Raw genomic sequence first — 16869 nt, 5'->3', positions numbered from 1 at the left:
GGGATCATTACATGTAAAAAAATAGTGATATATTAGCTAGCTAAACATACCCTTTCTTCATTTCTTGGAAATGCCCTTCCGTCCATTACGACCAACAAGCCAATATGGCCATATCAACGTAATTTTCATTTCAAGCGCTATGTATCTGGAGAAATGTCACGTGATATTAGTAAGAGTGACCGTGGCTAAAGCTCTGTGCCGACCTAATCTCAACCGAAAACGGCGTGTCTCGATCATTCAGATTTTCACGGAAGAAATGACCAAAAAAATATTTGGGTAAGTGGGTCAAAAATCGGACATTTTCAAAATTTGATGTACTAGGGGACTAGTATAGAAAGTGTTGCGGAGCGTGGGACTGAGTCCCCTAGGTTCGCAAGCGAAAAATTTTAGATGCCCCTTTCGGTTGAATTGTATAACGAATCGTATAAAAAACAAAGTTCCCACGTGCTCCATGGTAATCGATCAAACTGTTTCATCTTCGCCTTGATGAAACATTTCCTGGGGTTTCCGCAATATTACTTGCACCAGGGACATATTTTCTTTAGAACCTGATGTATCCAAAATGCTAAAAAAGGTTAAACGGAACAAGAATGGTGTTCGGGTCAAGTTACAAAAACGGAAAATATTTCTTTATTGTGAAATTATATTCTGGTTTAAAAAATTATGAGATTTCCCGAACAGGAAATTTTTTCATTTTTCTGAAATTTGTTCTGATTGAACCCAAAAAATGAATTATATATATATATATATATTTGAAGATTTTCAGTAGGCGTTGATGATTGCATGAGAACCGCTTGTCAGAATTTAAAACGCCTCAGTAATAACAAATGTATATACATGTTGAAAAAGTTTCCCCAATACATATTTATTGAAATAATTTCCGTTTCTGTAACTTGAGCCGCACTGGTGTAAGCTCGAGCTAGCTAACTATTCTTAAAGTAGTTAGCTAGCTATAGCTATATATGCTATCTAAGTTTTAATATTATCCCAGCTAAGTCGGCAGTTTTATACTAGCTAGCTTTAGGTGTGAGTGAGGCTAGAAAAGGGCTCATTACATGTAAAAAATAGTGATATACTAGCTAACATACCCTTTCTTCGTTTTCTTGAAAATGCCCTTCCGTCCATTACGTCCAACAAGCCAATATGGCCATCAACGCAATTTTCATTTCAAGCGCTATGTATGTGAGACAATGTCACGTGATATTAGTAAGAGTGACCGTGGCTAAAGCCGTATGCCGACCTGATCTCAACTGGAAACGGCATGGTCTCGACGAACCAGATTTTCACGGAAGAAATGACCATAAAAAATATTTGGGTAAGTGGGTCAAAAGTCGGACGTTTTGAAATTTGGTGTACTAGGAGAAAACGCGGAAATTCGATACGCTCTAATATATTTATGGGAACGAGGAAAATAGCTTCGCTGCGCTCGGCTCGCTGGCGCTCCCCTTCACTCCGCTCCGCAATCAATATAGAAAGTGTTGCGGAGAGGTTGCCAAGGCAAAGGCATTAAGCACGGCAAGGAAAGGGCAAAGGCAGGCAAGGAAATAGGAAGAGGAATCAGGAAGGCAGGGGTAGGAAAGGCATGATGGGAGCCAAGGACATAGTAGGCAGGCACCAGAAAAGGCATAGGAAGGGTAGGCAAAGAAAGGCACGGTCAGTGCTAGCAAGGCAATGGAACGGCAAGGCAGGGGTGCATGACTTTAATAGAAAATCTCCACCTTGCAACTCAAAGATTGCGTATACTCAATATGTCTAAGTTAAGTATCATATTAGTCCAGGAGTATAGAAAATATTGAGGTGCAAATATTTCAAGTTCAATATCTCAAAAAAAAGTCTCAAATTTATCTCAGGTCAATACACAGTGAATCATAGCAGAATTATGTGCCATTACAAGTATTTAAACAATCGGTCATAACGACATATCATTTTTTGATAAATCTGAGATTAACTTGGTTCCAATGACAACAACATTAAAAAGTCAAGATATAGAAATAATCAGAGAAGTCTTACTCAAAGATTACCTATTATATGAAAACCTGGTTGTTGTAGGTGCAAGATAATTATGTTTTTCCTAGCCCTGTCCAGGATTTGAACCTGGATCTCTCATTTGCATGAGTGTCATAGCCATTAGACCAGCAGGGCATAAACATAAATATATATGCAAAACTTTACAGGTGAGTATTATATACACTTAGGAATTTACGCTGGTTAAGCCACAAGCAACTGTGTTACCTGGCGTTAAATGCTTGATGGAACAATTAATACAAATTTTAAACTGTACCACACATTCAGGTGGCTTGCTTTAGTACAGGTGTGCAGTATATCATAAATCGAGTGAAACACACAACATTAAAGGTGTGTCGGGTGTGTAATTATATTTTTCAGATTCACAAAATATATATTTCCTTCAACTTTAGCTTGAATAGAAACACAATTTACATATTGTGCCATGTCATAGCGAAAACTGTTTCACAAAATGTTCCCGGTAAAAGTTAAAATATATATGTACTTTAATCTGTGGTGCGCCGTTAGTATAGGTAAACAAACCCTTTCAAAAAAACTTTAGCACAACTTCTGTTAAATAGAAACACAGGTATTAGCTTGTCGTTAACACTAGGCTGAGTGATTAGTACAAATATACTGTGGCGCACATCCGAAAAAACTTTGGTTCAAATAAACAGACAGTAAACACCCTGTTGTTATCCAACACAGCTAAAACAATCATTCAGCAATTTTATTTTGCGGAAAAGTTTTTGTAACATTTAAAAATAAAAACACTGTTCAAAACCTGTTTCTACGCTCCTAAAGAATCCTGCAATATTTTATAGGAAAAGTTTCTGTGCTAGATCAAAAATATCATAAAATCGGACAGCCGTAATACATTTTTAAAAAAACCTTTACTGCAACTTCGGTTTACAAAAACACAGCAGAAACAGCCTGTTGTTAGCCTGTGCAGCTAAAAATCAAATAGCACTATATGTTTTGTTTGCAAACAAGTCTTCATGACAATAGGATAAAAATATCTTATTTCAGACTGAACAAAAACATCATTAGAGCCACATGTGTAAGGATCGGGTCAAGTTACAAAAACAGAAATTATTGGGACATTATTTGTATACATATCGTGAAATTAGGTAAGAAAGAATGAATACACTTGGAGATTTTTAATACATGTTGACGATTGAACGAGTATTGAAATAATTTTCCCTTCTGTAACTTCAGCCGCACTGGTGTATGCTCAGCGGCAGGGTTAAAAAAGTTTATTTCCTGACGTGTGTACAATATATATAGCTAGCTACAATCGACCATGAAAATATGGCTCTCTATTCCCCCTTAATGTAGTTTTATCCCAGTTATGTAGTTAATTTTATGCTAGCTTTGTAGCTAGTTTTATGCTATAGCCCTTTTTTTATAGCTAGCTAAACGGTTAAAGTAAACTAGCTATATGTTCTGTTATTATGCCAGCTAAGTGGGCAGTTTTATACTAGCTAGCTTTAGGTGGCAGTAAGGATAAGAAGGGGTTCATCAATGTAAAGAAATAGTGATCTACTAGCTGTACATACCCTTTCTTCGTTTTCCTCAAAATACCCTTCTACCCTATCATCAAGCTATCATCAACTAAATTTTCGTTTCAAGCGCTATGTATCTGAGAAAATGTCATGTGATATTAGTAAGAGTAACTTATGAATCACGTGGCTAATGCTGTATGCCGACCTGATCTTAACTGAAAATGGCGTGTCTCGACCAACCGGATTTTCACGGAAGAAATGACCATAAAAAATATTTGGGTAAGTGGGTCAAAAGTCGGACGTTTTAAAATTTGATGTACTAGGAGAAAACGCGGAAATTCGTTACGCTCTAATATATTTATGGGAACGAGGAAAATAGCTCCGTTCGAGCAATGGCTCTCTCTCCGCAATCAATATAGAAAGTGTTGCGGAGCGTGGAACTGAGTTCCCTAGGTTCGCAAGCGAAAAATTTTAGATGCCACTTTCGGTTGAATTGTACAATGAATCGTATAAAAAACAAAGTTCCCACGTGCCTCATGGTAATCGATCAAACGGTTTCATCTTCGATTTGATGAAACATTTCCTGGACGTGCGTACAATATATATATAACTACAATCGTCCAATATGGCTCTCCATTCCCCCTCATGTTAAACACTGACCTTTGTGGCTCAGCAAGGTAAACGATTACACGTGACATACCTTCATGAACATACTATCTGCAAAATATCTAGCTAGCTACGTTCTTCTTTCTACGTTCGACTTTCTAAACTTTTTAGTTCTTAGTTTTTGGAATAAAATTGCCAGTAGAGACGAGAAATTTTGTGGATGATTGTAGCTAGAACAATCTATGTGATGGGACATTTCTAAAGAGTAGAATTATCTCACTCACTGTGTAGTATATATATAGCTAGCTAGTTAGCTAGCTAGTTAGAAAATATGTTTAAAACAACTTTTCTATGGTGATATGTAGCTGATTTTATGCTAGCAAAAATAGCTAATTTTATGTTAGCTACATTGGTAGTTTTAACCCATGTAAGTAGTTAATTTTATGCTAGCTGTGTAGCTAGTGTATTATGATAGCTATATGGCACTGTTTGCTCTTTTTTTATGCTAGCTAGTTAGCATAAAAAGAGCAAACAAGAAGTAGCTATAGGTAGTATATAGTTTGCTATCTAAGTTCTATTATTATTGCAGCTAAGTCTGCAGTTTTATGCTAGCTAGCTTTAGGTGTGAGAAATGCTAAGAAGGGGATCATTACATGTAAAAATATAGTGATATATCAGCTAGCTAAACATACCTTTTCTTCGTTTCTTGAAAATGAACTTCTGTCCATTGCGACCAACAAGCCAATATGGCTATCAACGCAATTTCCGTTTGAAGCGCTAAGTATCTTAGAAAAGGTCACGTGATATTAGTAAAAGTGACCATGGCAAAAGCTCTATGCCGACCTGATCTCAACTGGAAACGGCGTGGTCTCGATTAGCCAGATTTTCACGGAACCTTTTAAAGAAATGACCATAAAAAAAGTGGGGTAAGTGGGTCAAAAGTCGGACGTTTTCATCAAAATTTCACGTACTAGGGGAAAACGCGGAAATTTGTCACGCTCTAATATATTTATGGGAACGAGGAAAATAGCTCCGTTCGAGCAATGGCTCTCTCTCCGCAAAAAACATTTATTTACGTATACAGTGAAAAACATTTAGTGTTGATTGCGTCAATCACGCCATAAAAGCATCAATTGTTTCCACAGCATGTAATGTAATGAATGAGGCTTTTTCTGAAGCGGTTGTTTTTAAATACTGCAGACAATATAATCCATTCGAATGTGCGGTCAGGATTTTTTTTTAGATGTTTGTTCGACTCTGAGTCTCTTTTGGGGTTCTCGAGCTCATTTTTGCGGACTAAGGTTTCATTTATCTTTCAAGATAAATTTTACATACAGACAGATTAATGTACAAATGGAGGAGGCCAATCGTCTGTGAAATTGTCATTTAACTTATGGCGCATTTTACTAACATATTTCTTGTTTGGTTTCTTTGGTTTCAATCACACAAGCGTATGTAAATAAAAAAAATATTTCATGGAAAAGTATTATTATTTGAAAATTACTCAATAAATGCAGGTTGTGGCAAAGAATGTGCTAAATCATAAAATTGCACAAACTTCATTATGCAAACAAGACCCTTGTGCAACAAAATATAAAAAAGACTGTCGTACGGCTTTTTTATTATAAAAACTAAAAATGTTAAAAAAAAACTTCTTCTAACACCAAAATTGTGCTGTTTAATACTTATCTAGCTAAGATCTGGCTAACAACCATTTTATGGGGGTTACAATTTATTTTTTATTTTTTAATACCAAAATTTTTCTAGGTTTTCGTGACTTGGTTGTGCCACCAACTCAACACATCCCACAGACAACAATGCGAAATAAAAAGGACTAGTCGGTGGCCCGTGCATAAATCCACGGGTTCGCCCGTCCTTTTATGTACCGCATTTTGTGTGTCCTGCCACTTGTAGTACCATTTTGTGTAGAGACAGACAGAATATGGCTATTATTATAAAAAACCCTTCTGGAGTTTTAATCAGGATGTAATAATAACGGGCAGCTAACGGTCTATCGTGATCGCCATATTTAGTTATTTTCCAATGTACCGCCGGCTCTGCACTCTTCACATACAAAAAAAACTAAAAGTAACTCTCTTTGTGAACTTATTATATTTCTAAAGTAGCAATCTACATTACGTCAAACTTAAATATAAACAAATCAACATAAATAAAACTTTAAATACAAAAATATTATGTTTTAAAAAAGCGAAAAGGAATAAAACGCTCCTATTGCCAGTGTTTACGTTATTGTTAGCCACCTTCTTAAACTGTATCCTTCAAATCAATTAAGAATGCATTTTGATAAACATGTTAAATACACTCTGTTTCGGCAAGTTTGTCTTTCAGGTACTTTCTTTTTATCAGAACAGACATTAGAAGGCAGTTTACACTTCGCCCAACATTTATTGATTTTTTTGTTTAAAGTTTGTGAAGCCATTGCATTGGCATCTCGTGCATGTCTCCTAATAGTGCTGCCACATTTTTGGTAACAAACTGTTTTCAACTTGTTGCATTCACCGATTTCCTCAGGTGGTACAATTGCAATGCACTGCGAAAAATCACTTTGGCATTTTAATTGACACGTGTTAATGGACGCTCCGCATTGAACAAGAGCAAAGGTGATAATTAGAATGCTGATGAAAGTGGATACCATTCTCAAATTTTCCTTCAGAGAAAATAAAATAAAACATGGTCAATTTTATACCAAAACTTTAAGTGAATAAATAGTGTCTAAGAAAATTGATTTATTAAAGCTTGACTACCAGTAGCGATTGTGTAAAGCGGACCAAACTCAATTAACAGAAAAATATTTGCAAAGGTTAGGTCCGGTATTAGTGGCGATCAATATTTCCGACTTTGATTTATTTTACAAACAATACAGTATTAAAAACAAGCGTATCTTACCTGTAAGATTAAGTTGCTGTGTTTCTTGTTGTCCTTCTTTTGCTTGTGTATATTTTGATTTAAAAAATCATCTCGACTTCCTTTTATTTATATCGGATGCGATTGTGTCAATTGTGCACGCGATTTCATTTTAATTGTCAGAATTAAGGCGTGATTTTAAGCTGTTATTGCGACACTTTCAGATCATATCACAAGAGCTTTTAACATTGTCATGTTTTCCATCATTGTGACAAGATAAATAAACTACAAAATATTTAAAAAAACGCAAGCTTCCACTCAAGACTTTCCTCTTTCTTTGTACGTCTATTGTTTCTCATATAATGAAGCTGTTTTTTCATTCATTCACTACGTGGTATAAATAACGTAAATCCTCTCAAGGCAATGACTACTTTAATCTGCCAAATCGTTACTTTAGCCGGAAGACCGTCATCTGTTCAAATTACCACGATTTGTTGTGGGAAAAATTGTCATGGAAATCTCGATCAATGACGAATTCATTTTTAGTACTGACGTAAAAAGAGCATGTTCTATTTTATCATTCATTTCAGAAAGGAGATAATCCCAGTATGCTTTGCTTTTTTAAAAAAATCAAAATTATGAAGTGGAAACAAAGGCAACAAGAAGGTGAAAGTTGACTGATTGATAACGTTCCTTCATGCACACAATAAATTTAAGGAAATGTTTAACACGAGCAAAATGTCGCTATCTGCGACTCAGCAATGGAAGTAGTTACAAAAAAGCATTAATTTACAATGTTCTGTTAAGGTCTTCTGAAAAAAACATAGTATAGTTTAATTGTTATTAACCTTTCCTAAAAGTGGTTTTCCAGCCTTTTGAACTATCCAGACAATCAGCCTCGTCTGCAGGACCACTTTATAATTATCAGAATGAGGTTGTCAGGAATTAGTCTTCTTATTTGTTTTTTTAATGTCGCTCTCTACGAAAGCTAGCTTCATAAAAAGAATGAGGTTTTTAAAATTCGTGCAGTCATAATAATTACATATATTTTTTGACAAAGAAAAGGTTAAAACTATCAAATTTGGAAAGTTTCTTTAAAATTGCTAATATCTTCTTTGCTTTCGTATGTCAAACTACTTTATGTGACCGTCGCTCTAATCACCCACGCCTGTCAAAATTTCCGGATATATTTTTGTTTTTAAAATGCTTGGCAGGGATGTGCTCCTTCAAAAGCGGAAAAAGAGACAGGAAAAAGACATAGGTTTATGTTGACAGATGACACAAAATGTCTTTCTATGTGTGCAGCTTCAAGGGTGGAAAATGCAAAAAAACGTTATTTATATTGGTACAATCTTGTTTTGGCTTGGCAATAAAACGACACAAAAATCAGTTTTATCAGTAGCTAAGCAACGGGCTTTATCGGCTAAAAAACAAGTTTAATATAAAACCGTTCGATATTTGGTCAATACATACTGAGTTTAGTTACTTTTAACCGTCAAATATTTTTATTCTTTGTAATCACCGGTGCCTAGTTCATCTTCTCCACTTTTTAGTTAGCTAATTCATATTTTGCTAGAAAAGCAAAAGTACGGATGCATATATAGTGTGCACGGAACTTAATTTACGCTTTTATGTATGGACATACGATACGCCCAGAAACTTCAAAATTTTTTAAGGTATTTAATCGAGTTTAAGGAAAACATTGTTACAAAAAGGTGATATTTTTAGCAATTATAAATTATAGGATTGTTAATGAGAATAAGAGAAAAATACGTCTTTTGGTATCCTAATTCATTAAAGTACACTTTTCTTAGTTTATTCTTCTATCTGAAAAAAAATCAATGCAATTACCTTAAGCAAAAGATTTTGGCGGGAATGTATATTGGCGGGTGTTAAAAGTGTAATTTGGCGGGAATATAATTTAATGGATTTTTTTCAAATCGGAGAAACTTTCTTTTCTCCAAAGTTTTTTCTCTTAAGTTACATCAACGCCTGTCTATCGATGTAATATATTTTTTTATGATCAATTTAAATATTATGAATTGTGGAAGTAAACTTCCTGAATATTAGTGGATTTTCCTAAGGGAAGAAGACTCAAATTCAAATTGTTGATAGCGTATGTGTAGATTGTATGACAACCTCATTCACAAATTTAATTAGGTATAGAGTATCCCATGTTTTCCCATATATAATACAAAAAGGTTTTGAGAGCAATCGCAGAAATATACGAGAGGAATATTCCATAGCAAAAATATCGGGGATTATTTATAGTTATTATAATTATAATTAAGTGTGACAAGGTGTGATTACAAAGTGCGTCATGAAAGGATTACAAATGGCGATAGGTTTTGTATTACAAAATGCTACAAAATTGTATCACAAAGTGCGATGGACTTACAAAGTGCGATGGGATTACAAAGTGCGCCGGGATTACAAAGCGCGATGGGATTACAAAGCGCGATGGGATTACAAAGTGCGATGGGATTACAAAGTGCGATGGGATTACAAAGCGCGATGGGATTACAAAGCGCGATGGGATTACAAAGTGCGATGGGATTACAAAGTGCGATGGGATTACAAAGCGCGATGGGATTACAAAGCGCGATGGGATTACAAAGTGCGCCAGGATTACAAAGTGCGATGGACTTACAAAGTGCGACGGGATTACAAAGTGCGATGGGATTACAAAGTGCGATGGGATTACAAAGTGCGATGGGATTACAAAGTGCGATGGGATTACAAAGTGCGATGGGATTACAAAATGATACTCTACATGCCTGACCATAGGTTCTAGATTACAGAAAAAAATAGAATTTTAATGTTTTGAGTTGTCAATTTCATTGAACTAACAGTGAATTCACACCTTTAAAAAGTTGTATTTTTATTGACGTCAGCTTGAAGTATTTTTTAACAGACGGAAACAAATACGATTTTAAATTAAAAATTAGTTTATTTAAGAATTTTTGCTTGCCGTGAACTATTAAAACGCTATACTTTTAAACATTGTTTTTATAAGGTGAAAACTATGAAATGTATAAATTGTCCTTCCACTCTTTTTTATTTGCTTTATAACCAAAAAGCTTTATAACCAAAAAGTGACTTTTGTCCTTTTTTTAAACCGCTACAGTATTGCGCTTAGTTACTTAGTTTCCAATTATAAGAAGTAAAAATGGCGGTCGTTACGATTATACTTTTGTTGGTCAGTAAAGATGTTTTGGTTAGTCCAGTTTCTAGTTTTAAATCTATTTTTTTTGACAGGTACTCAAGCAGAAGATATAAGATACTATTAACAGTTGCGCAACATATTTGTTTGATTGTGTTGGTTTCCTCTTGAAACTCAATTTAATACTTGGATTAAGTCGAGTAAATAAATAAATAAAGTTGAATACGAGACAACGCAATTGATGATGTTACATGTTTCCGTTTCATCATCTGAAAGTCATTGTTTTTACGTACGCGTCATTCCACTTGTCCAACATTTTGGACAGCTAAAATAATATTTGAATATATCACATTTGTAGAAGTGGAAATCAGAGAGGCTCTGTTCATTAGGGAGCAGGCACATCTTAGGAGAATGGAGTAGTTTTTTCAGATTTTGATTAAAGTATCTTCACAAGTTTAGGGAACCTTTAAAACTTTCTGATATGGATAGTTAAAGCCTCCTTTGTTCCTATGGTTAAAAGGACAAGGTTTTTTTTATCATAAGGTACATTGTTTTTTTTTTTGGATCCCCACTTGTCAGTTGTGTCTTTTTTTTCGATAATAACCCATTCAGTATTAAGCCAGTTGAGAATGACGATGTTGTTGTCGAAGCTTTACCAAGCTTAAAAATGCATTGTAGAAATTGGATACGGTGTTTTTTTTTAGTTTTTTTTATTATTATCATTAATTTGTTATCATTTTTGTTACTACATTTTCCCAGAAGTCCCCAGTTACCAAATATGCGGCAAATGCGAATAAGCGCTCAGTAAAATAGTTCTTAGTAAAAATAATAAAATAGTAACAAACTCGCTGCTTTTGCTCACACATAGGCCAGGCAGACAGCGTTGAAAAGTTGCTGATCATATTTTCTAGCACGCTTGCACACCGAAATAATCCCCGTTGGGGGCCACAAGACCCTCCAATTCGTGAAAATAGCCACGCTGACGCCAGCAAAAATTAGCACATTTTAAGAGTTTGTGTTTAACCAAATCATTAAACCTATATCCTAGGTCCGTTTTGCACACTGACAAATAACCTTTGCCAAATTCAAAATGCGTGAATCTAATATAGAAGAAGCCTACGCAATTACTTGTGTCGGCGCCCTTCGAAATCACCTGTCTTGTCTTAACATACTTTAACCAAGATTTTAGTTTTCCACTCGGATATCTTAGTATATTTTATATACATCGAATAGATTAGAATAAATTAGATAAAATAGATTATTTACGAATGTTATCTCCCCTGATTGGGCAATTTATTTTTAAAGTTTTTAAGAACACTTTTGGATCAAAAATAAGCTCGCTATCCTGTTAGAAAAACTGTTGCAATTGAGCAATGTTTTAGGATGCAATTTATATAGGATGGTTGCTAGGTTATGTGTAATACAACCAATTTTTTATAGCTATAAAGATTTGACTGTACCAGTCTGGCGTGGTGAAACTCTTACACAGTTAAAGCCTCGTTTCCGTGATTTTTGGGCATTGAAAAGAGAACATCATAACAAGAAGATTTGCTGTAATAGGAAGATGCTTTATCCAAAATGCAATTCTGTGGTTTAAAATTAACTCTTATTTAAAATACTTCGGCATTAAATATGGCTTCCTTTAGTCGCACTTATTACCCAGATCCCCGATTTACCCAGATTTTATTGCGGAAGTAGATATTTGGGTAAAACAGGAAAGAAATGTTGAATGATGATGTGTTTTTTTGGAAGAAATTTATTTACATTTTTTACAAAACCATTTCCTTCGTGACAAAGCTTGGACATTCGCAATGTTTGCACATTTATCGTGAAACCACTCCATGCACTTTGAACATTCCACCATTAAATTGAACTATCTGATACAAAAACGTAGCCATAGACACAAATCATTGTGCTTACATGCCAGACTACATGATTTCTGTGATCATCTTTTTCAGGAAATCTAACATACAAACATCTTCTCATTTTCACAGCTGCTTTGTTAATATCCCATTGCGTTTTCAACTTTTGAGTGACAGTTCGTTTTTTTATTTTCTGTGTTTCCACTAGCCTGTAATAAAAATTAGATAGATGAGCAGAAAATGGTCAGACTAAAACGGCAAAACGAGTAATGGAAAAATAAATGCGCTTACTTTGAAGTCTGGGAAAAAGGCGATGTCACGAATTATGATTTTTGCTGGACAACCAAATTTTTTTGAATTTTGAACCATAAGCCGAGCCTTACTGTATACCTTGCGATGTGTTTGAGAATCCTATAGATAAGAAAAGGTTATTATTTTTCCTTTCTTTTTCCTATTCAGATTTTAAAGCAAAGGTAAAACATTTTTTTTTTGATATGCCAGGATCTACGCCGTGCGTGCAATCTAGCGACTTTTTTCCAACAAGGTGACTCCTTGTTCCTGATATCTTCGAAGAGAATCTTGTGATTTTTAAATTAATATCTAAAAAATTAAGTTGGTAACACACACAAAGATTTTCTTTTTTAAAGAAGACTACTGCTTTTTGTTTCTCTTGGTCAAAAGATCAATTTTTTTTGTTATAACTTAAAACTCACCAGCAACTCCGAATGATATATTTTTTTGATAAACAGAGAAATGGGATAATGATTTTATCTCGAGAATTCTAACTGCTACATCGACATCTTCCATGGATTCGAATATATATTTCTGTTTTTCTTTACAATCTACAAAGTATCCGGTGGAAAAAATTTTCGATTTTAATATATTTCTACCTTTTATTTTTCTAAAGGACACCAACGCTGTGTAACTAACCTTGAGAACTGTCGCTGCTAAACACGAGAGAAGAAACGTACCTGTGCATCGAAATATTTGTTTACATCACGAGTGTTTTTGATATTGACATGCTTAACCCTACTTCAGAAAGGGATACAAAAGCATCTATCTCTTTAATAATAGCTGTATTCCGTCTGTCTGTTTGTGTGTAAAAAATCATTGTGCTACAGAAACACGAAGTATGCAGTATGTAAAGGACGGGCGGCTCCGTGTTCTTTCTTTTCGTTTGCACGCGAACAAACATTGTGCTACGAAAACACGAAATATGCGATATATAAAGGACGGGCGACCCCGACCCCGTGTATTTTTTCACGGGTCGAAAACTAGTTTTATAAGTCACTGTCAGTCACTGTGAAAAGATTCTAACACGGTTTCCTCTTAAAAAATTTTAACTCGACTTTTTGTTGGATTGGATACTTGTGTATAAGTTTAAATGAAAAATGAAATTTGAAGCTGCCACTTAACCTTTTCAAAATTCGAAAATCGTGATGTCGTGACGATCTTAAAATTTTTAAAACGATATCTTTATAATTTTCAGCATTTCACAATATTGTTCTCACGATCGACTAGAGCCTACATACGTTAAGGAAAAGTTTGTAACAAGTAGAAAAAATAACCTAGGAACCTGGTTAAACAAGACACATAAAGGCAACCACGACACTGACCTGTATTTTCATAAAAATACATATTATTTATATACAATTTGTTTGTTGTTGCTATTGTTGCTACTAGTCTGCGTGTGCGCAACAGTAGGAAATGATTCATAATCCACTTTGCTGTGCCAAACCCATCATCTACTGTAACGTGATAGAAGAAAATATAACCAAGAAAACTGATACAATAACATTCTATTTGTAGCATACATAAACACATTCTGCAATCAGTGATTTATCTTGTCAAAACAAAAATTGTAAGATGACGTTTGTTCCGCTTTTAGTCGTATTATGTTCATCATCATGTTCAAGCATTAGTATCCCAAAATCTTCGAAATATGTTTTTATGAAAAACAGCTCAACTTCGTGGTTGTCTTCACGTGACCTTGTGGTTATGGAGTTCGCTTCGTAATTACAAAGTCCGTGGTTTGGTCCACAGCGTGGAGATGTTTAGCAAGTGTTTTTAGCACAGCTACAGGTCAACCCATGCTATGTGAAGGAAATTGGGTAGGTAATGCAGGTGTGTACTTAATGTATGCATTCCGAAAACAGGACCAACATTGATAACAGTGTTTCTAGCACTGAAGTGGCTCTATCCTGTATAAATATTCGTAATAATAATGATAATAATCATGTTCATCATTACGTTTATCAGATTATCTTTATAGCTACCTTCTGCTTGTTTAAAATAGGTGCACTCACATTACTGCTAGCTACTGTAATGATCAGTCACAAGCAAACAATTCTTTACAAACGGCTTACAAATTCACACTACCACATGACGAAAGATAACTTTAGTGAGTTTTTTGTAACATTTTCAGGCCAACATCCATCCCAAATCACAGAGCACAGAGCTAGCTAGCAATACCTTAACAACCTTTACGACTTTTAACTCTTTAGATTGGGGAGCAAGAGACAAAATGTTCTACCGTTAGGTGTTCGGTCTGTAATACGGGTTTCTCGTATTCTCTGACTCGTTTTCAAGTCACCTTAGAACCGAGGCTTGGAATGGTAGAATATGGTCAAAATGCCTACGGAAAGTGGAAGAAGCAGTGCTGTGAGTAAACAAGAGTTGTTGGAACTGTTATTAAGAGATACTGATTTACCAATTGCAATTATTAACAAGTCAAAAAAACAAGTTGGTAAATTAGATACTTGGGGAAAGTCTTTGTCTCTTCTTCCTGCGATCACAATAAAAGAAATTGAAGAATATCGTTTAAGGAGTGGAAAAACGCCAGAAAGTTCTATAATAAAAACTCTTGATCGTGGGAAAAAGTTTAAAAATAAAAGATATTTAACTTCAGATTCAGTGAGTACAAAATGGGATGAACAATGCTTTTATTTAAAATGCCAGTGTAAGGCAAATATGAAGAAAGAAAAACGAGATGTGTCTTTTAGCACTGTGTAGAGATAAAGATACACCGCAAGATAGCTTGAATTTAATGCAAGCTAAGTTGCAGGAGAGGGACAAAAAAAAATGGATTTGCTTGTTGTGTACCGCCTGTTGGATTGAACCAAGAACAATATATACAAAATTTGGTCAATTTGTTGTTAGTTCACCTCTTTCTTTTCACCTGAATCCAGTTAATTTTACAACGAAAGTTGAAGCAAACATAAATAAAATAAAAAATCCGTTATATAGCGAGCATGATTACACTGAACTACCCTTATTGTTTATAAAAAATGAAAATGAGCTAGCATCAAAAGATTGGGTCAATACTCCTACAGAACAGAACTATTTAAATTCCATTAAAATATCAGGAGAAAAGTGCAGATTGTTAGAAGCATACAGTTTCACAAAGTAAAGATGAGCTGTGGAATACTTAAATCTTTCAAATTTTAAATACAATATTAATATTTTCTTATTGTTAAATTGCTGTATAGTTTAACAGAAGGGAATGCTGTTTTCAAAACGCGCTAATTTTCTCAGCAATCAAAATATTTTAAACGCTAATATGGTTGTTTGTAAATTTCAAACCAAATATTTGTTCACGTTCTTTGGCCACATGTAAAGTATAATAAACATATTATAAGATTTTGAGCAACGTATACCAAGCATACACAGGAGCATCACAAAAGATGCAAGCTTATACTGTTTTGTGAATCCAGCATCTGAAATATAGAAGTATTTTATGGTCAAAACATAACCGACATTAAACAACGTCGCGTCGGCGTTGGCGTAATAAAAACAAGATTAGAATACGGTCGTAGACGTCATGTGCCTGTTAAACACTTTTTTAAAATTTTAATATTTAGTTTATTGCATGGAAATTTAGTTTTGTGCGTATTATCGTAGCCAAAACTCCTTTTTTGCTTTTTTTCAGAATGGTAACCATAGCAGCATACTTGTTCCAAATTCTCTTGCTTATGGCTGTCGTCATGAGGCAGCCTCCATCAACTTAACATAAAAGCAAAGTTCTCTGGTAAAGAACGTATCGCCTGACCAGAAAGTGAGGGAAAAAATGGCGGGCAATTGTTTCTCAGCGTATTATTGAAATTGCCTAGCTACTCGTCCTGATACCCGTCACTATAATATTAAGGCGACGACAATTTCATGGCTATTATTTAAAGCTGTGTAAAACATCATCTCGATAATACCCTGCAGTTATTAGATTATGACAGTGTTACTTTTGTAGTTGCGTAGGAAAAAAAAGCATTTAAAAAGTACCAATCGAACTTCCTAGCATGACAAAGCGATTTTTTTGAGAAAAAGATCTTATTGGTGTCAGCAACAATTATCACATTATAAGAATTTAGATTGAAACAAATTTGTATTGAACAAGGTTTTTAGATGGTTCTTTGGTTCCAATTTTTACCTCTATATGGTTAGAATAATAAGAAAAATTAATGAAATAAGAAAATATTTCGTTATTTTCAAACAGGACCAAAAGGGTCAACTGGCCAATACCCTGCACCCACTGGTTGCAATGTTGCTACTATTGCACACACATAGACCAGAAGACAGGCTGTGGCTTGTGTTTTAAAGCATATATACTATATCGTGTATCCATGCTTAAAGGAACCTGAAGGGAACAATAAGTTGTATTTTGATGAAGATCTAAGGTGGGCGTTATATACACGATCCATTTTGTCAAATCCAATTTGTTAAATTGGAGATTCCAAAGTTGGACATGTTTAAATTTTTTTCTTTTGTTCAAAAAGATTGGATTCGGCAAGTTGAATTAAAAGTCATTCAAAAGCACTAATCACATTTTTTTTTAAATATTTTGATGGATGAAATTTTTAATCCCAAAATGTGT

General features: G+C 34.6%; 2 long non-coding RNA genes across 2 annotated transcripts; one reads left to right on the top strand and one right to left on the bottom strand.

The window, feature by feature from the left end:
- Positions 1 to 6208: 6208 nt before the first annotated feature.
- On the bottom strand, positions 6209 to 7379 carry LOC130655002 (uncharacterized). Its single transcript, XR_008984539.1, has 2 exons — positions 7023 to 7379; positions 6209 to 6783 (listed from the first exon to the last, which is right to left on the bottom strand). It is a non-coding gene; the product is annotated as an uncharacterized LOC130655002 (long non-coding RNA).
- Positions 7380 to 9410: 2031 nt separating this feature from the next.
- LOC130655581 (uncharacterized) lies at positions 9411 to 15736 on the top strand. Its single transcript, XR_008984694.1, has 3 exons — positions 9411 to 10686; positions 11584 to 14406; positions 14510 to 15736. It is a non-coding gene; the product is annotated as an uncharacterized LOC130655581 (long non-coding RNA).
- Positions 15737 to 16869: the final 1133 nt, after the last annotated feature.

This window comes from Hydractinia symbiolongicarpus, chromosome 8 (genome assembly GCF_029227915.1).
Source record: "Hydractinia symbiolongicarpus strain clone_291-10 chromosome 8, HSymV2.1, whole genome shotgun sequence".
Lineage (NCBI taxonomy): Eukaryota > Metazoa > Cnidaria > Hydrozoa > Anthoathecata > Hydractiniidae > Hydractinia > Hydractinia symbiolongicarpus.
This window is presented reverse-complemented; position numbering and strand designations above follow the sequence as displayed.